Here is a 22,586-nt window from a genome sequence, read left to right on the forward strand (position 1 = left end):
AAGGAAGGAAGAAAGAAAGAAAGAAAGAAAAAAAGAAAGAAAGAAAGAAAGAAAGAAAGAAAGAAAGAAAGAAAGAAAGAAAGAAAGAAAGAAAGCTCTTGCTACTATCTACCAGACTTATATTTCCAATACAACACCAATAGCTGATCAGGAAAAGATAATGGAAAAGATACTACAAACAACTGCCATGAAGTGGTATTTGTAACTGGTGTTGATGGTAACTAGAGTTAGCTTTTCTTTTTCCCATATCACATCTTAATTTCTTTCTTTTATTCCATTTGGGGGGTTTGCATAACATTGCTTATCTAAGGGAAATATGACAATGACTACACATAGATGATTGCTTCTTGGCCATTGTGCTAAGATCAAGTACAATGTTTAGGCATGTATGGAATTTGTTCTACCATATGCCAGCCTGCTCAAATGTGCTGTTGGAGGAAATTGAAGAAGCTGTTCCTGCCAATACCTTTACCCTTGCAGGAAAGATGATATAAAATCACCCATCTCCTCCCACTATGACTGTATGACTCTAACATTGTTGCTTGTATTCTTACAATTTATATTGATTGTTTCCTAATGATTTGATTGCTTATTTGTACCCTATGACTATCATTAAGTGTTGTACCTTATGATTCTTGACAAATGTATCTTTTCTTTTATATACAATGAGAGCATATGTACCAAGACAAATTCCTTGTGTGTTCAATCACACTTGGCCAATAAAGAATTCTATTTTATTCTATTATATAAAAATGCAATGATCAAATGGATAAACAATATTTTCAACCATCCTAGCAAAACTACTGTATTTTGGTAAGCAAAGTCTGTTGAAGATATGTCATATCCAAAAATTCTTCTAGAATGATATTTGGGCATGTAAAAATAATGGTGTTAGGGTTTTACCAAAGTAGCAATTTGTTTTTTCCATTACACTTCTCTTCACAGATGATTATAATACTGGTGTTTAATCTTCTAATGTTGCAGTTATTTGCATAAAGTAAACTTGAACCTTGATTTACAAAACACTTTTGGAATTCATTCCTATTTACAGATAGTTACTTATTGGAAAAAGGAAAAAAGTGTGGAGTAAATAAATCAATAAACTGTGCCAAATAATGGTGTAGGAGGGAAATGTATGTAAACAATAACATTTTAAAGTAAAACCTTTCTTTTTCTTCTGTTAATCTTTTATGCTTTACACTGACATTTTTACAAGGTGATAACCTGGAATATTTCCTTCCTGTTCTGAAAAATGTTTAAAATCAAAAGAGAAATAGCAGAATACATTATTGACATATTTTTCTTACAATTCAGAACCTAGATAAGACAGTTTGCTGTCCAAGGCAAAGCATCAGATATTTTTCCCAGTCTCTTACTGTTCAATGTAGGGAAGCTGTCCAGACTGACAGCTGAATCTCATTTCAACATGGGGTTTAGACAGCTTTGTTCAATGCAGCTATAGGAAGCAGACTGGGTTAAGGAGCATAACTCAGAACTGATGGCTCACACAACTATCATTCAATATTTTGCTACTTTTAGCATCTGCCATCTGAGATGCCTATCTCATGGAAGTAGCAATAGGGCCCAACACAACCATGTATTTGGGCTGACTTTGAAGGGTGGGAGAAAATAAACCTAAAGCATAACACCTGAATATAAAACAAGAGTAAACAAATCTAAAACAGTAATATATTTAATGGGTTGGATTTAATCTTAATAGGTTTTCTGGGATGGCAGTAGTTCTTCCCTCAAAGAAACTTTTCTGGAATTTCATGCATTAACTGTCAGGCCCGCAGCCATCTTTTCTTTTGGATCTTAGGCCTGCCACACCTTATATACCATAATTATTCTATTATGCATTTTCTATTGTGGTAAAATGGTGGGAGGGATTGTACAGAGTTAGATGCTATGTAGCCATAACAAAATTCTTTCTAGAAAGCCAAGGCCATCCTTTGTCTTTGCACCTCTGCACCTGACCGGAACTGGATGGGTGAAACTGCCAGCATGGCAGTGGAAGATTGGACCATGTGATGGACTTGTGGATATGGGGGCAAGATCTTGAACTTTCATCTGGATGGGGAAAACCAGGAAGCTTTCAGATTCAGGTTTTCCCAGATGTGGCAACATAGCTTTCTTAATAAATTGGAACTTTGAGGAAAGCTTTGCCTTGAACTCTGATTTAATTTTGGATGCTATTTGGAACCCTGACACTAACTCTATATCTGTCTACATTACACTGGCTTTTTGGCTTGCAACATCTGTTGCAATAATTTATTTTGGAGATTTTTCAGCATCTTACTTTTTTCATAGGCAATATCTTATTCTACAAGTACAAAAGACCACAGCAGAAGAAGACACTTCTGTTCTGAAGAAGATGGTTAAGGTTGCTCTTTGGTTGAGAAAAAATGATGTGACATCTGCAGAATTCTTTATTGTTTCCCAATCTTAAAAGAAAGAATTCCTTGAGTAGTAGAAGAGAAAGATCAAAAGTCCTTATTCCCTACCCCTTTCTTTCAAAGACATGAGACTGACTTTTCATCATTGGCAGATATCTGATATATCTTCAAAAATATTGGAGAACAAGACTGTAGATAAACATATACCTTCATAGATAAGGAACTAAGTACATAGCAGATTTTCAGTGACCACCTCACTGCTGATAAATATAGTACAAATTCTTAGCAGCATTCATTTTTTCTTCCTGACATTAGTTATTAAGTAGGTCAGCACTATGAATGTGTTTTAGAAAACATTTGGTTGAACAGCAGTATTGTTAAATCCTCAATTTATTTGACCAAGTGGGAAGGCAGGATGTCTATTATACCCATCCATTAAATACAAGAGTACGTATCTGAATCCATAGTGATTCAGTTCATTTGCATAATGTTGTTATGCAAATGTTTTATGTTAATTTGCATTAGAATGACTGAATTGATACAAATGACATAATTTGTGCAATTATGGAAATGATGTAGATTTATGGTGAATGACATAACATTAACATAAAATTAATCTGCTAGTATGAACTATTTTGGATGCAATTGTCAATTGTCCATTATTACAGAAGGATATTTAGATGGAAATTTGCTCCACTGCATCTGATGTCCACTAAATGGAGATATGTCTAACATTTACTAGATTATGAAAACTGATGCTCCATACAATGTTTAGGATTTGCTAATAGTCCTGTTTCTGACAGCTTGTGCTGCACAGAGATTTCTCTGTAGGGGGGAAGTCACATGGCATTTCCTCTGATAAATTCTACACCAGATGTTCTTAAACTGTTTGACCCAATTATTCCTTTTCCAGGTCTCAAATAATGTCATTAAGCCCACACAAAAACCAGATTCTGTTGTTTTACTCAAGTATCTTGGCAGTCATGTACCTTGGCAGTCCCAAATTGGATTCTCAACTCACAAATCAGCAATTACAAATTGATGCATTACCTCCAGTTAATTTCTCTCTATTTAGGAACCATTGCTCTTACACTGTAGATTCAGAAAGGCCGACCCACTGCTTCTTGATTGTGTGAAATTGCCCTCAGATGTAGAATAGGAGTCTGAGTGACACACTAATGAAGCCTGTAATTACATGAAACCTCTAGATTTAGAAACAATATTATTTGTTGGAAAGTTAAAATGGGAGAATGATTTCCCTGGTACATCAGATCAGTTGTTTAAGAGAACTAGACCAAATGATTTTCATCTGATCCTACTAGTTTCTTTAACATTGTCCTATGGTGATAAAGCAAGAGTCATATGCTGCTATGTGGTGTGTGAAATCACACATTGCAGATATTTAGGACAAGGGTGTAATGCTGCAGATTATTCAATGAAACATCCCTTTTGTGTTGCGATTGCTTCTCTGACACAAGCTCTACTAACTTTTTTACTCTGTGCAGTGACTTCTCTCGCTCCCAGACTATACGAGGAATATGAACATTATCCCAATGTGTCTTCTTCTTAGTATAGGCCAGGGGTGTCAAACACACATCATCACAGCATCATCATGTGATATATCGAGGGATTTTTTCCCTTTGCTAAACCGGGCATGGGTGTGCCAGTGTGTGACGCATCCAGCCCATGGGGCGTGAGTTTGACAGTCCTGGTATAGGCTATTAACTGCACATTACTACACAAGAAGCTTTGTGCTAGCATAAAATAAAAATTTAATTTCCATCTCTCATATAAACATCTAAAATTGAGTATAAAGTTCAGAGAGGACTGACCTTTAATAAGTACATTGAAATGTCTCTATCAATTAGGTTAAAAACTAATTAGCAACTTTTCATTAGCATTTATTTATGATGTCTATAAAAATTATTTTTTAAAGGTGCCATTCAAGTTAAATTAATATTAATTTCTATTTTGGTTCGATACATCACTTCATTTATTCAGAATGGGAAGAAAATCATTATTGTTATGGATATTTAGAGTCAAACAAATTTATTTTGTGTGCTGTTTTAATTTGGAAATAGTAATTAATTTTTTAATTGCAGTTGTTCATTAAAATTGAGAGACTGCCAGCTTAATTTTTTCCATATATTAGGCTTGTGAAAAACAGCTTAGATCAAAACTGTAGTAACACCCAACTGGAGAATGCAAGGTTCAAAAATTTCAGGAAGTTTATCCTTAAAAAAATATTACATAACCAAAGATGTCTTAATGTCACAGGTCACACTTCTCCTAGCAGACTCTGACAGATGATTTAATACTTCTTCCATTTAATTCAACAAAAGCATAACAAAAAATTCTGATGTAGATGAAAAAAATAATTTAAAATGTATTCTATACAAGTACTGAACAATTCTTACAAAACCCTCAAATGTGAAGTTTTAAAATTCTACAAACTCCGGATTGACTGCTGCGCTTGAATAAAACATGAAGGAATTCCAAATAAAATTGAGAATTACTTGCAGGCAGTTCCATTGATTCCCTGGGTGATTCCTGGAATAGGGAAGTGAACAGAACCTTAATGTGATTGCTTTTGAGTGGTTTCTTGATATTGGATGATCTTGGGGGGAAACCATATATTTGGTCCATCCAAACCCTCTATGAGATGATGATGCACCAGAAGAAATGTCTGGAGCCCTATAGTGGAAGACAGGTGAATTAGATCAAATGCAGATGCAAGGTCATGTCCAATGTATACCATGAAGATAAGATTGTCACAGCACAATCTTTACACCTATTGTATCAGCAAGTTGATCTTCAATCATTTTAATTTGTCCTTTTTTATTGAAAAGTTTTAATAAATTTTACATTTTACAAATTTTACAAATATTTCCCCTTCCCTCTCCCCCCCCCAACCTTCCCACCTCCAACCCTCCCTCCCCCCCCCAACTTCCCAGAGCAAAATACAGGGTATAAACATTTAACAATCATACACTAAGATAAGCTAACTAACTATAGCATCCTACCTCTCTCTTGTACTTTAACTCCCCTTTTGTTAAACTAAATTTAGATAAATTATAACATTCCTTGTTCATTCATAAGCTAATTGAAATTTCTTAGTCCAGTATTTATTTTGAATGTAGTCAATCCATCTTCTCCATTCCAAATTATATTTCTCATCTGAATGGTCCTTCAGATATGCTGAGATTTTGGCCATCTCTGCTAAATTTACCACTTTTAACGTCCATTCTTGAATAGTAAGCAATTCTTCCTTCTTCCAGTACTGCGCCACCAACAATCTTGCTGCTGTTATTAAGTTCAGAATCAAATTAGTCTCTATAACTGTACAGTCTGTAATTATACCTAGAACAACTGAGGAGTAAACTTTATCCTCTTTTTAAGAATATTTGGAATAATCCACCATATTTTTATCCAAAATGCTTTAACTTTTTTACAAGTCCACCATACATGATAATACGTGTCATCAACACAATCACATCTCCAACATTTGGATTGTAAATTTGGATACATACAAGCTAGCTTTTTGGGATCTAAATGCCATCTATAAAGCATCTTATAAAAATTATCTCTCAAATTTTGACCTTGCGTAAATTTTACATTTCTTATCCAGATCTTTTCCCACGTTTCCATCATTATTGGTTCTTCAAAGTTTTGTGCCCATTTTATCATACAATATTTAACTAACTCTGTTTCAGAATCTATTTCTATTAATATATTATACAACCTTTTTATATGCATTTGACTCTGGTCCCTAATTTGTTTTACCAGATTTTCCTCATTTTGTATGATACCAATATTCTGGTCTTTTTTCCATCTAGCCTGTAACTGTCCATACTGAAACCAGGTTTGTATTACTCTTTCCTCTCTTAATACATTCAAAGGCTTTAACTGTAGTACACCTCTTTCTATGTTAAGAAGCTCTTTATATGTAATTACATCCTGTTTTTGTTCTATACTTATATTCTCTATCGCGTGTCTGGGTACTACCCACATGGGTATCTTGTCATTTAAGTTATATTGATATTTTTTCCAGACACGCAATAGAGCATTCCTTAATATGTGGCTTTTAAAAGTCCTGTCCACCTTCTTATCATATACTACCAGTAAATAAGCATGCCAACCATATACCAAATCATATCCCTCAATATTCAATATTCTGTCCTCTGTTAAATTAATCCAATCACTAATTGTTGATAAAACTACTGCTTCATAATATAATTTTAAGTTGGGCATTTTCAAACCTCCTCTTTCATGTATATCTCGAATTATTTTAGGTTTTATTCTCGGTCTCTTCCCTGCCAAAACAAATTTATTAATATATTTCTGCCATTCTTCCAAGTTTGCATCTTTTTTGAGTATTGGTATCATTTAAAAAACAAATAAAAACTTAGGCAAAACGTTCATTTTTACTACTGCTGTCCTTCCCAACAAAGACAATTGTATTTTTTTTCCATTTATTCCTCTCTCTCTGTATTTTGTGCCATAATGGTTCATAATTATACTTGTATAATTTCCCATTTGAAGTTGTGATATAAACTGCTAAATATTTAACCTTTTTACTATCTAACATCCTGTTACTCTTTCTAATTCTTCTTTTTGATTTATAGTCATATTTTTAACTATCATCTTTGTTTTCCCTAGATTTAGTGGCACCCTTCCTCCCAATTGTATTTTACTAAAAAGTTCCTTAAGATGTTCTACCATTTCTAGTTGTAATTTTTTATAGTAAACCGCTGTCAATCCATCTGTTCCAGGGGCCTTACCAACTTTTAGCTGCTTAATTACCAGGAGAATTTCCTCCGTGGTTATCAGTTGATTCATTCTTTCCCTTTGCTCATCTATGAGGATATTCTCCTTCTCCAAATATCTATCTATATCTATACCTTATATTTTATCCCCAGTATAGAGTCTTTAGGTTCAACAGATTAATGGGCTACTAGAGCTTGCAAACTATCTTTTGTTCAGTTGTTAACATCATCCTGTAGAATGGTTGGCCTCTCGATGTCTGGCTTACATCTATACTGCTGGAAATATGAAGACTGAATTGTTCCAGAGGACATTTGGGGATGAGAACTGTCATTTTCTATATTAGTATGAATTGCATTGGTATTGCACTTTTGTCATTTGTATCTGCATTGAAATATTTATTTTTTGCCACAAAACTTCATTAAATTTCAAACACTACAAAATCAATGCAAACAAAAGAAGTTGGAAAGAGAAAGGAGAAGAATGAGGAAAAAGCAAAATTGGGGACAGGGGAGACTGCAAACAAAAAGGGAAAAAAGGTACAGAAAAAACGTTAACTTCTGACTCTCTGTGCTACAGATCCAAGTCAGAGGTGGATTCCTACTGGTTAGGACTGGCTGGCTGAGTAGGTAGTAACTCGGCCTGCTACACCCCCGAACTGGTTCTATCAGCGGTAACCACCACCATCTTGTTTTTTGCGTCTGCACATACACAGAAACATTTTTACTACTGCACATGCGTGCATAGCACGTCCCTGAGCGAATTGGCAGTAGAAGAAACTGGAACCCATCCCTGATCTAAGCATGATATGCAATGACCCTTTGAACTAAAATAAACCATAGCACACTATACGTCTGTAGTCATTAACAACTCTACTCATCCCAAGGTTTATTAGAAATAATTAGAAACAATCATCAGTTGATAGTTAATGCAGAGCAAAACAGCAGATGGGAGAAAGGAGGGGGCTGAGGTTTCTTGCAAAGAGAAAAATTGGTGACTGCTGAGTTTAGAGTTTTAGAGTTTTATTAGTATTTGTAGGCCGCCCTTTTCCCTGAGGGGACTCAGGGCGGCTCACACAAAACCGGGAAGGGGGAATACAGACATTAAGATAGAAACATATAATAAAATAGTAAGCAACATACATTCATCATTCGGGAGGGGTAACTATCCTTATCCCCAGGCCTGACGGGCGAGCCAGTTCTTCAAGGCTATGCGGAAGGCTTGGACGGTGGAGAGGGTACGAATCTCCACGGGGAGCTCGTTCCAAAGGGTCGGGGCTACTGCTGAGAAGGCCCTCCGCCCCTGAGGATGGGGGCTCTTTCTCTTTCCTACTCAACTGGCCAGGTGGACATTGACCTGTCTTTAGTGAAGAAACATAAACATAAGAGAAGCCTAAGAGGCAAATCATGATATCATGTAGGACCTATAGCTCTCTCCAGGGCATTCTGGAAATGATTGCCACTATTAGCAGAGTCATGACGGATGGGCATGTGGCTTGCTAGATCTCCTCAAGGATGGGCCAGGGTCATTGTTCTTGTGATGCCCAGGGTCACTTGCTGATTGATTATCATTAATGATGATTCATTGGCCGGCTGGCCATGCTGGCTGGGGAATTGTGGATGTTCCAATTCTCAAGTTGCCATGGTTGAGAAACATTGACCTAGTATACATCCTATTGAAGCAGTGAAAACAGTTTATTTTTCATCCCAAATTCTGTGAATCTAGGAGACATCAGACATTCAGGATAAATAATTGTGGCCATCGATTGTGATATTTCCATTTGGGTTGGTGGGGTCATTTAATTCCCATCAATTATTGTCTCCACTATGAATACCCTGATTTCATTCTGGTTTAAACAATTAATCTCTCTAACTGTAGAATTATCAATTCTTAGTTCACTTGGAAAAAAATAAATAAAAATAAATTAATAAAATATCCTACTCATCATTCTTATTAAATCCTAAACTTGGATAAGAGATAGGTGTTGTTAGAATAATTATGCTTGGAAAAAAAGTCATCTTAAGTGACTCTTAAATCATGTATCTTTCACAATGAACCTATATACCATAGTCCATAATTCACATGGATCTACTCTTTCAGTGTAACCAGTCTGCATTCTTCCCATGCCTATGAAGAAGATAAAAATGGAATGTTGACTTATTTATGGATGAGATTAAAGTTTTCATGCATAGTTTTAAAATTAATGGAAGATTAATTTTATAATATACTTCAGTTGGATTTGAATAGAAGACATTTCTAACAAATGTGACTAGACACCTTAGCTTGTCCTCTTTTTATCATTAAAAGTATACAATTGACTGTTAATGAAGATTGTTTCTGACGTTTCAAGAAACATTTCACTCTTCGAGTATGGTAAATGAAGCACATTATAGCCATTCATTAAACTTTTTTGTTGATAAGAAATGACCTTGAAAGCTTTGACTGTAAATCAGATTACCTATCTATTTTTCAAAATCACAGTTTGGTATGAACAAAAAAGCTCATAGATAGTGTGAAGTGTATATGGTTCATCATCATGGACCCAGATTGTTGGGGGCAATATGCTGATTCTGTAAACTGCTTAGAGAGGGCTGTAAAAGCACCATGAAGCGATATGTAAGTCTAAATGCTATTGCTATCATAGTTACCAAGTTATTTATAAAGCCATCGCTACTGTCATTTGAAAAGCATGTCTTTAATAATCTGCCTTTAATAATCTGTCTTTACTGTATATTATTACTATACTTAAACTAGTGATTGCAAATTTTCTGGCATTTGTATTTTTTTTTTAAAAGGAGGGGCAATAAATTATTATTCCAGTTAACCTAGAATTGGATTCCAGGTTATGCACAGATGTGAGCATGAAATGAAAAATATGTTTTGTTCCATATGGAGAATAAACAGTCTGAGGCTTATTCCATTTGGCAGACCACACTGGGCAGGATTAGGTTCCTATAGAATTAAAATCCAGGATATGTTGTTGTTCCAGGTTTCAGTCAAGAGAAATTTGGCAGGGTATGTATGAATTACCTAACCCTTCACTCCCTAACATGACCCATGTTCTCTCTTTCCTTCTGAGGGTTCCTTCTTCAGGTCTTCCTCCTGTTTCCTAAGGTGATTCCACATTCACTGTTACACTTGAATTCAATGCCTGCCTATCTTTTCCCTGCTTAATGTGCTTTCCTTTCTCTCATAACCTTTTTGCTGGCTCTTTGAGTGTTATGTGCACCACCAATGATCTTTCTCTCTCCCTACCATCTTCAAAGACTACATGTGTTCCATCCCTAAACCAAATTCATGTGGTGTGTGTCTACGCTAGATGAAACAGGCACCTGATAGCTTGACAAAAATCTGCTTTCTGGATCCTTACCCATATGTTTGGGTCCAAACATCAACTGCTATAACATTGTGTTCCATGTAGGTACACAGAATGTTTTGCACTATCTTAATTAAATTGAATGTCTCTAGACTAGTTTATAAGGGACACGTTGGGTCAGTGGCTAAGACGCTGAGCTTGTTGATCCTTAGTGCAATGTAACAGAGTGAGCTCCCGTTACTTGTCCCAGCTTCTGGCAACCTAGCAATTCAAGAGCATGTAAAAAATGCAAGACCACTTTTGCTGGGAAGGTAACAGCGTTCTGTGTTTCTTCGGCATTTAGTCATGCCGGCTACATGACCATGGAGATGTCTTTGGATAGCACTGGCTCTTCGGCTTTGAGACAGAGATGAGCACTGCCCCTAGAGCCAGAAAATGACTAGCATGTATGTGTGTGGGAACCTTTACCTTTACCTTAGACTAATTTGAATGCTAGCATATGATAACATCCATCAACTCTTTGGACCAAAGTTATCACATGCTAGGATTCAAACTAGTTTACCGTTGTGTGATGCCTTTTCCTTCCACAATAATTACTTCTATGTAATTCTTTAAGGACAAATAGTTGAAAAGATAAGTTTTATAGGGATGCCAGAGGAAATGTGTCCTGTTTATCACCAGGGATTAAACGTTTATCCCCAGTGCTTAAACATTCCTGAGGCTGAAAAGAATTTGATATCCTTTCTTTTGCTGACCCTGATTTTTGCTACTTGCAAAAAGCATGCCATGGGTTTTCAAGCTCAATCTACCATGATTTGCCACGGACACTAGTGGCAGGCAAGAAAGGAACAAAGCCCAAACAAGTTTGTTTAATGTCATGTTTGAAAGAAAAATATCTGAAACAGGAAAAAAAAAATTGTGTCAAACATGAAATATTCAGAACAATATCCCAACCATTTTGCATCTCCCTATAGCACTCTTTTTATTCTGAAAATAGAATTGGATCACATCACATAATAGTAAACAACACAGCTGCTAAACTATGAAAATCCTTGTATACTTGACATACCAACACAGAAACATAAGATTTAAATAACAATCACCGCTATCTATTTAGCAGATAGAAAGGACTGATAGCAGATAGAATACACTATTTCTGGAAGATATCTTTAACAATATCTACAATATCAGGCAGAATATATTGTATTTTCTGTATGGTTATTCTTAATATTTGTTATTTCCTCATCTCTCTATGTATACAGTAACACGCAGATTCATATGAAATTTTTAAAAATTAAAATATAAACAGCTGAATGTAAACTTAGATTTGTACTGTAGTTATTTTATTATATATTTTATATTATATAAAATAGATATATAATATTATTATTACTATTTTAATGCATATAATAAACCACCGAGTCCATTGTGAATCAAACAGTGTGTCTAATAAATCAATATATACTCTGGATAAGGCTGTACACATTCAATGAGTTTCCTTTAAAAATAACTAAATCTGGTTCCAACTTACTTTACAAGTGCAAAATCTCTTTGGTCTAATTTTGGAGAAAAGTGGAAAGGGTTTCAAACGCCTTGCACCAGTAGTGGGTTTCAATTTATTTTACTACTGGCTTGCTCGTGCGCGCAAATGCACGACGCTTCTGTGCATGCACAGGAAGTTTCTGCACATGCACAGAAGCATCCAGGCAGGTGAGCAGAACTTCCCGTCGCCACCACTTCCAGTTCACCCGATCCGGGGCGAACCGGCGGAAACCCACCTCTGTCTTGTACTTGTTGAGGGTTAACTGTACCAAAGACAGCCCTGGTCATCCACAAAACCACTGAGGGTCCGTCCCCCCTGTTGCTCAGTAGAAACAGAGATATGCAATGCCTTCTCCAAAATAGGCATGCTTTCTTAACTGTCACTAGAAAAAACAGAAAATGTTTTCTTCCTTGCTTTTATCAGGTGAACAACAGAATAAAGAAGTGGAAGGATCAGAAGCTCTGCAAATTAACAGTGACATTCATTTCAGGTATGGGCTTTAAATTTCCATTATGCCAAATTCTTAATCCGAAGAGTTTCTTTATGTTCGATAAGAATAAATAGCAAAGTGCCTGGTCAAATCAGAATCTTTTTGCTCTTTGGTCCATCTCATGGGCTTGATCAATAGAACAGAAAACTAAGTGGGGTACTGTTGGGCATGCATATGTTTACTCCTTTTTTTATTGTATAACAAGAAGGAAAGAACTGAAAATCCCCACCCTTATATTTCTTTGACACATAATTCATTTACAATACAATAAGCCTTTATGGAATTTATTAAATACATATGGATTCAATGAATTTGAATTAACAACTGAATTTTATTCTTAAAATGTTAACTTGTAGTAATGGCAACGCTGAGGTAAAATTATGTGCAAAAATCTTGTGGTTTAGCCTGTTAATTTTTGACATTATGGTATTCTAAAAGAAATACCAAAATTTATTTAAAATGTACTATTTTTCTACATGTTTAAGTTCTCAGTGCAAAAGTTATTTTTAAAAAAAAAAGTTATCAGATTTATCAGAAAACTTGAAAATGTAGATGTTTTGATACTTTGTTAGGCGAACAAGCATCAGCTTATACAATGGAAATGTCCATCTTGTCCTTCTCTTGAAACGCCATGATGCATTTCTATTTCACCCAGAGGCAAATTTAATGGATATCTATGGGGTTGAAAATTAAAGTTGTGATAAGCTAGAAGATACCCATACAAACTAATATAACCCAAGTTGATTTCCACTATCATTAAATCTTGCTTTTGTACCTTATAACATCTGATCAGGTCACCCAAAGTACTGATAAATTGGTTCCAATTTCCTTCCTTGAAAGTTGTTTCAGTTATCTAGAAATTCCCTGGTTGGGCAAAAATTTGTTACCTCTTCAAGCATTTTGTGAAGAGTAAAGGTTGAATTCTACTGTCAAATTCCAGGAAACCTCCTGTGAATAGCCTCAACTGGCTTAGCATTAATTTATGAGGTCCTCTCTTCTCTCAAATGTGGTGTTGAAGAAGAGTACAAAGAAACATCATTCAATAAAATCATTATCATCAATCCATCTGAACTATCACTGGGTCTGAGGGACAAAAGTCTTTTCATCCCTAATAACAACCATAGAAAAATCTGGTATTTTTTTTCATCTTCCGATAAATAGAGCCAAGAAACATGCAAACTGCATCTCTCGATCAAATCTGATATTTTGCATAATCCACACCCAAAGACTTGAAAAAAGAAGCCTCTATTTGAAAATGAAAAAGAAGCCTCTATTTCTCTAGAAATGCAACCATTAAATTGGGATTTCATGTATTCAGGTTAAGATTTATTAGAATGACATTTTGTTATTATAAATCACTTGAGCATAGTAGCTGAGGATCTGGCAGCTTCCTCTACCTTGCAAGGTTAGAAATGCAAATGTCTTGTCATCACAAAAATTATGCTCATCTGTCAGCAATGTTTATTTGCTATGCATTTATAATCCATCAAATTACCATTACATACATCAACTTAATGGCAACACTTTGTACATTACAAATCAAAACTCCAATATATTCTACTATCCTGAAATCAAAAGTACAATTTCAGTAATAAAATCCTGGCAACAAAGATTTGGTACATATCTTTTTCCCCTTTTATCTTTTTATTAGTTAATCAAACAAAAATATGTATTTACATAAATCAAAGATACAAAACAAGAAAGAAAAATATAAAAATATTAAATAAAATATCAAAAACATCTACTGACAAAGAGAGAGGTATTATGCATATGAAAAATTTCCATATATATGTAAAGTATACCAAATTTATAGTCTATTGTTATTAATATAAACCGTAAAATTCATCCAAGTTTGATAAAATGTTGGTTCCTGACTCTCTGTCCCATTAATTTATCTTTGTCTGAATGTTGTTTCTAATGTAGAAATTGAAAAGGCATTATTAAATCACAGTTATGTTATCTACTGTTTTCTAATGTTGCAGAACTATTATTTTGGCAGATAAAATTAAATAAATAATGTTCCTTATTTTTAAGCTTATAATTTCTCCTGAAAATAGATGCAGTATGCCCAACTCTTCATATCATCCCAATGTATCCTTACTGATATTTCATTTGTATGATTTTCTTGAAAAAAAAATCTCAAATCTTGAGTTAGCCCTTGCTTTGCTATTGCATTGTATAATATTGTAGGTTTAAATCACCAAGTGTAAGTACATGGAATGTGTTCTTCATATATCTTACATTAAAAAAAAATTCTTATGGAAGGTTGACTCAGCTTTCAATCCTTCAGAGGACCCAGATTGTTGAGTGCAATATGCTGACTCTGTAAACCACTTAGAGAGGGCTGTAAAAGCTGTGTATAACAGAAGTGGTATTCAGCAGGTTCTGACCAGTTCTGCAGAACCGGTAGCAGAACTTTTGAGTAATTCAGAGAACCAGTAAATACTATCTCCGACTGGCCCCATCCCATCTATTCTCTGCCTCCTGAATCCCAGCTGACTTATATCACAGATGAGTTCAGCCATACATAAAAAAGAGTGGGTCATTGATCTCAATGACTACCAACAACTTGCTTTTTGATGGTTCCCTTTTGATGACCTTCTTCAGAACATTGAAAATTCACATATGCAGACACATAACAAATTCAGCTCCATATCCTGAAACTGGAAGAACCATAAGTAAATATACTAGACTGGAATGGTAATGTTGGGTGTTTACTTTCTTTGAATCCTGGGTGTCATGAAGATCCTGTATCATCATCACTGTACACATACATCAACAGACACTCAAACTTCAAAAGCTATGCCAGCAAGTGCTGTGATGAATAAAGCTTGACATATTGGTAGAAAGTAATTGGAAAACAGCTGAGCTAGCCCAAAAATTTGAGTGCTCTACCTGAATGATAGATGTCTAGCATTTAGAGGGGAGAAAAATATATAGCAATGCAGTGTTTGCTGTCAGCACTTTCTTTAACAGCAGTTTCACTGATTTTTAGGAGGCGAGATCCTTATCAAACAGGTTTCTTTTCACTTTCCTTGTAGAAAAAAATGAGGAGAAAGAAATAAAATGTATCTTGGCAAATAAGTTTGGCTTATAATGAAACAGGATGGGAAATGTCGATTTTGTCAGGAGAAAATGGCTGGGGGCTCCTAGTATGTCTTTAAATGCAAATGATATTTTGCCACACTGGACAAAAGTTTTCTAAATTTCATTTTAGAAATGAAAACTTGAACAGGATCAATCAGTGGAAAAATTTTCTGGTCGGAAATGTACATAGTATGTATGGACATTTAATTAAGGCTGAGAGCTGCAGTAGTGCAGTGGTTAGAGTGGTTAGAGTGCAGTACTGCAGACTACTTCTGATGACTCCCAGCTGCCTGCAATTTGGCAGTTGAAATCTCAGCAGGCTCAAGGTTGACTCAGCCTTCCATCCTTCCAAGGCTGGTAAAATGGGGACCCAGATTGTTGGGGGCAATATGCTGACTCTGGAAACCATTTAGAGAGGGCTGTAAAGCACTGTGAAACAATATATAAGTTAAAGTGCTATTGTAATTTCTATTGGTAAAATACAACCATTGAAATTAAGATTCCTTATCAATATATATCCAGTGCTGGCTAACATGCATACTCTCAGAACTGAAGATTATTTCAGCCTCTCATTTTGCTGCACTATATTTAAGAAGACCTCTCCTTTTATTTATTTATTCTAATTTGTCATTCTTACATGATGATATCCAGTAGGGTAGATTATGAAAAGCCAGTTTTGTGTAATAGTTAAGTCATTGGACAAGAAACTAAAGCCTTGAGTTCTAGTCTTGCTTTAGGCACAAGATGGCTGGTTGACCCTCGGCCAATTAGTCTCTCTCAACCCTAGAAAGCAGGCAATGGCAAATCACTTCTGAAAAACCTTGTCAAGAAAAATGATGGGATTTGTCTAGACAGTCACCTGAAGTCAACATTGACTCAAAGGTGTTTGTGTGTTTGTATAAGTATGAGCAATGGTACTTGTTTTTATACATTTAGAACAGGGGTGTCAAACTCACGGCATCCATTGTCAGGTGATATATCATGACTTTTCCCCCCTTCGCTAAACCGGGGTGGGCATGACTAGCACAAGTTGCATCTGGCCCATGGGCTGCAAGTTTGACATTCCTGTTTGAAAGTAGTTGGCAATAATGTTGAAGATACAAACAGACATTTGCAGAAGATCAGATAATTGTTAATCCCATTAATCTTTACCTTCACTTGAGTAAACTAGGTATTCGTCAAAAAACTTCATGTTCCTCTTCTACACTATAACACCTCCCACTATGTTAAATGTAAAATATTATGAGCTGGAAACTTTCTCACTAGAAGCCATCACAGATCATAGCTTCCCCAAAGCTGATGGTTTCCAGATGTATCTCATTACAATGTGCTTTGAATGTGCTGATTGGGAATTATGAGAATTGTCCAACACATGAGAGGGACCTACCAAATTGGTGATGCTGTGTTAGCAAGCTCCCTAGAAGCCATCATTGAACTGAAGTTTGTTCTGATTTACCTTCATCTTGGCCTTTTTCACATATTGCAAATGTGTATTCAAACTAATGTTTCTAAAAGTTGGCTTCCACAGCACATAAATCACCCAGAGGGGTGCTGATGAACAAAAAATTTAATGGAGAAATTATTATCACCTGACAATTACTATAATCACACAAACAGCAGGGCCACATGCATTAGCTTTAGCATGTGGCAAAATGAGCAATCTTGTATCCTTGGTTTTTGGCCTCTAAATGGACCCTGTTGCATTTGCTGACTTCCTAGTCACTCTAAAGTGCTTAATAATGATAGTGTGTTTTTAAATCTTAGTATGCTTTTATAAAGACTATATGCAGGAAGAGAGGAAGTGGAATACAGGTGATGTATGGAGACATGAATTCCATTTATTGACTGTGTGTAACTTGGAATAAATTGTGCACACAACTTGTGTTTGCAGCAATACATTAGCCAAACACTACACTCGCTGTTATACAGCTCTTCTTTTTAAGGAACAATAACAGCCTCTTCTTTTCTAAAGACACAAGCATCTTTTCTATCTGTCTACCAAATGAATTTATTGGTTAAATGCAAAGTTGCTCAAATTATTTCAATGCAATTGAAAGCAGAGTATTTGCTTCCATTGATCACAACATTTGTTAAGGTGAGTTTTCTCTTGGTTTCCTCACCACAAACCAAAAAGCAGTAAAACAAAAATCTGACATATCAAAAATGTCATTCATCTCTTCTCTTTCATTATTTAGACACACAAAGGTAATGAAGACAACCATATCCTCCCACTATATACATTGTCCTCTATTCAGTCAGAAGTCATGTTTCATGTTCTACCTGAAATGGGAGAAGAATTGGAGAACAGGAACCTAGTTACAGGAGTTCTTTTTAGAAGCTATTTAAAGACAGAGTAAGTCCTTAACTTATGTAAATTATATAATGATATTCTTAAAGGTAGTGAAGCGCATGATAGCTGGCAGCGTATGAGAATTATGGTCATATTAAATAAAGATCCAACAGAGGAAGCTAATTATAGACCAATTTCTCTGCCAAATCAACATGCTAAGGTTTTTTACCCCTATGATAACTATAAGATTAAAACAATATATTAATTTTGACCAATGTAGCTTTGTGAAAGAAAATCAAGTCTAAGTCTCCATTAGAAAAAATGTCAAATCTTATGAATATGACAAAAACACAGGTCACCTTTGGCTGTTTCCATTCTTGATGCTTACAAAACCTTTGATTAGAATGAACTTCTGTAGAAAAAATCTTGAATAAATATGTTTTTGCTCTGGTATATTTTAATTGTATAACTCGGTAAAGATAATACTATAATAATAAATATTTAGAGCATAGATATATGAAGGACAGGGATGCCCTTTAACTCCTTTATGATATGCACTTATTATAGTCATTATTATGGATTAGTAGATTATGTAATTATTCATTCAAAATAATAAGCAGTTGCTAAATAACTGTGCATTTTTATATGAACTTGATGTGAATGTATATGCTGATAATATTGCAGAGCTCTTATCTAAACAAATCAAACAGCTGACAATTATTATTCAAGAAATAAATAATTATACAAAACTAGCAGTATTGAAAATTAACTATTAAAAAGAAGTGTTTTTTATAAATTGAGGTTCTAAGATCCAGAAAGAAATTAAGGAGCAATATGCATTAATATCAGTCAAAAGTCAATAAGATACTTAGAAATCAATATACTGAAGAATCTCAGTAAATCAAATGTGCTAAATTAGAATCTATTGCTGCAAACAATCAAAACAATTTTTTAAATAAAAATCTATAAACATTTCTTAATAAAGCAATGGGGCTATACAAATGCAAAGTAATTCTTGCACTTCTCATACGTCTATTAGGAAAATAAATTAATGACTTCCAGCTGACATCGCAGCGATATTGGACGCGAGAAGTGGGTCTCCTCACCCCTGTGCTGAGTTCTCTCCATTGGAGTGCTCCAAAGGAACTAAAGTCACTGTGTAGGGGTGGAGAAATAAAGAGGGGTTCCACACAGGTTGCAGAGAGCTGTGCATTAATTGACTCAGGGCTTTTTCCCTCTTATCTACAATGAGGAGAGGAGGCAGCCACCATGGCTGCCATGAAGCTGGGACAGTGGAGGCAACAAAGAAAGTGCAGGAGCAGTGTAGATGCACAGTGACTGGAGCTGGATGAGAAGATTCCTTTTTTATGTAGACCTTAACTTTAAAAAGAAAAAAAGAGAAAATCCAGGGAAATAAATTACTGATAGAACCATATAAATGTCTTCTTCACTTCTGAAATATATGTAATATGTCTTTATAAAAATATTTGGAGCCCTTACTTCAGCTTAGAAATTGAAGTGTATCTACCTTTGAGGATTAAAGCTATGTGACACATTGCAAAAATATATATAAATGAAATGGATCTCTTCCATTATTATATATCTAAAGCATCTTAATAAAAGAAACCTGCTAAGATATTTTTAAACAGTAAACTATTTGAGAAAGTATTTAATTCAGAGAACTTGGGGGTTGAAATTATTATTTTTAACTGGTAAGCATAACCCCCCAAAAATAAATAAATAAATATACAGAGATGGAGTGTACATCAAATTTCAAAGATATGTGAGAATAAAGATAGTTAAAAATAGAATTATAAAATATAATTATTCTTAACGGGGAATGATGTTCATGACTGATTTTAGTTGTCGCCTTGTCTATGCAAATAATGATGACTTGATTGAAACACAGTTCTCTGCTCTACAAATTTGCACATGGAAACTAATTGAGGGAAGATTGTTGCCAGCACTCTAATCATAACTTTATTTGCCGTGAAACTGTAATTTTGATTGGTTGGCATGTTTGAGCTACTCTATAATATTTGCCATTTCTCTGTAGGTTATAATTGTGCTATTTAGGTCTGTTATACACACACACACACACACACACACACACACACACACACACACACAAATACTATTTTGTGTTGTTCAGACATATTCCTTTATCCTGTTCTGCCCTCTATAAAAAAATACAAGGTGTTTTAACAATGATGTAATACATAACTTGTCAAAAAAGTTACATTGGATAGGTCTCTATTTTCAGTCTACACAAGCAATGTAAAAATGTACATACTATATAGTTAACTATTTAAATCATTCCTTTGTTTCTGACTCATATTACAGCATTGCAATTGCAGATTCATATATTACAGAGTCAACTTTGGACAACCAAATTTTAAATGAATGAATTATCAGAAAGTTGGCAGTTCGAGACCCAGATATTGCATGACAGGATGAACTCCCATTTTTGCTCCAGTTCCTGCCAACATAGCAGGTAAATAAATAGTAACACTTCAGTGGTATTAGGAAAATAAATTACTGATAGGACCATGTGAATGTCTTCTTCACTTCAGAAATATATGTTACATATCTTTATAAAAAGAAAATATTTGGAGCCCTTATTTTAGTTTAGCAATTTAGCATCTACCTTTGAGGATAAAGAACCTAAGAAGATTAACACTATGTGACAGACGGGAAAAAATATAAATGAAATGGATCTCTTCCATTGTACTATATCACATATAGCAAGTAGATAAATAATACCACTTCAGTGGAAAGGTAACAGCATCCTGTGCACAGCAACAAATAGTCATACTGGCCACCTGCCCATGGAAACATCTTCAGACAACACTGGATCCCTCAGCTAGGAAATGGAGATGAGCACTGCCCCTTTGAGTCAGAACATGAATGGATGGGAAAAACTTTACCTTTTTAGGAAGAACTAAGCAGTGGATGCAGCCCATTTATAGACTTCACACTATAAGCAGTGAACCTCCTTGGCCATCTCTGAACCTCATAGAAGAGGAGAATCCACATCCAGTTTTCCATAAGACTGCTTCTTATATGAAATGGAATGACTTTGGAAGACAGGGGGAAGAGATACTTTGAGGGTAGCATTGAATGAGCAACATTTTAGCCTGCAGAGAAAATGTGACAGTGGGAAGCATTCCAAAAGAGACTTTCCCTAATTTCAAAGGCAAAGAGGGAGAAATGTATTTTCAGATTTGCAAGATTCTGTTAATGTAACATTACAACAAGCTAAATGTTAGAGCTACTACATGTAGCTATACTTCTTGGCTAGACCATCTCACACATTTTATGCATTGATATATCCTAGTTAAAATAATGGGTGAAAAGGACATTATTGTTGCCTTGTAATTTCCATAAGATAGTGAGAAAAACAATTCTTTACCTCCAAATGTCAAGGTAAGTTTTGATCATGCAGAATGATGGAGAACAAACACATTTGGAAATGTGCAATTTAATTGTACATTTGGAACATCAGAATTCAAAAACTTGCTAACACACATCAATCTAAAGTCAAATTAGCCAGTTTGCCATAGAGGTCAAGGGTGAATGTGAACTTTAGTTCAACTTTAGGCATAAAGCTTCCAGGATGACCTTGGGACAACCACTCTTTCTCCGCTTTAGGAAGGATGCAGTGGCACACTAATTTCCAAAACATAAAATAGCAGGGACTATTGTAGGCAGTTTCTAGTAACCAACAGAATGCACAAAACAAAACTAACAAACAGCAACATTTTTGTGGTCAAAGATCAAATTTACCTTGAGGAAGTGGATAAGAGGAGGATGGAGCTTTGATAAAACATATATTTTTTCCATTCATAAATCTGGGGTTAGATTACATATCTCTTGATTTTATGGCAAGGCATATAGTAGTAGCAGATCAGTATAAAAAGCTCTGTAAACATCCTTTCAATCCTAGCATTTTCTTTCACTTACTCTCATTCTTTCTCTCCTTCTCCTTCCCATGCTGGAAAGTGACTACAGAAGAGCTGTGGGCATTATTTTGTCCATTGCTGATCGCAAAGTCATTGGGATTTTATAAAATGTTCATTGAATAATGCTTAAGAATTGTGGGTTGAGATTTGTTCCTATAACTTTTATGGGCTTGCAATATCTTAATCCTAATGATTTACCTTCAAACAAACTCCTGGGGGCCGGGGAGGACAAAAACTTTTTTTCTTACCTCTTCAAAATCTTGGTGTGTCTTATACACTGGTGCATTTTATAGTCTAAAAAATATGGTAACTGTTCTCAATCCTAGACACTTTAAGATCTATGACAGGTTACAACAGATGCTTTCAGACTATTCTGACCTAGGCTTTCCAAGAACATGAAGCTAACTCCTTGTCCTGACAAAAAACCCTTTTATTAATTTACTATGAATTCTGCTCATTCACATGCAGAAAAGTCTTTCAAAGGAGGATTTACAGTCACAGACCTTATCTGGCTTGGAGAGCTGACAGGCTGATATATGCAAAACTTGGCAAGGAGTCTTGGCGAATCACGAACCAATTAAGTGAACTAATTTCCTGCAAACTCCACTCCCCTTTCACTCCTCTTTTATTTCCTCTGGGAGAGGCCATTCATCATCCACTTGTGATCTTACTCCCAACTTGTCTTCTGTTCTTTAGCTCTTCCCGTCTGGCAACTCTGTGCATGCACACACTGGTAAC

The sequence above is a fragment of the Thamnophis sirtalis genome, unplaced genomic scaffold (assembly GCF_051295495.1).
Source record: "Thamnophis sirtalis isolate CommonGarterSnake01/CBP01778 unplaced genomic scaffold, rThaSir2_p1.2 scaffold_2, whole genome shotgun sequence".
Lineage (NCBI taxonomy): Eukaryota > Metazoa > Chordata > Lepidosauria > Squamata > Natricidae > Thamnophis > Thamnophis sirtalis.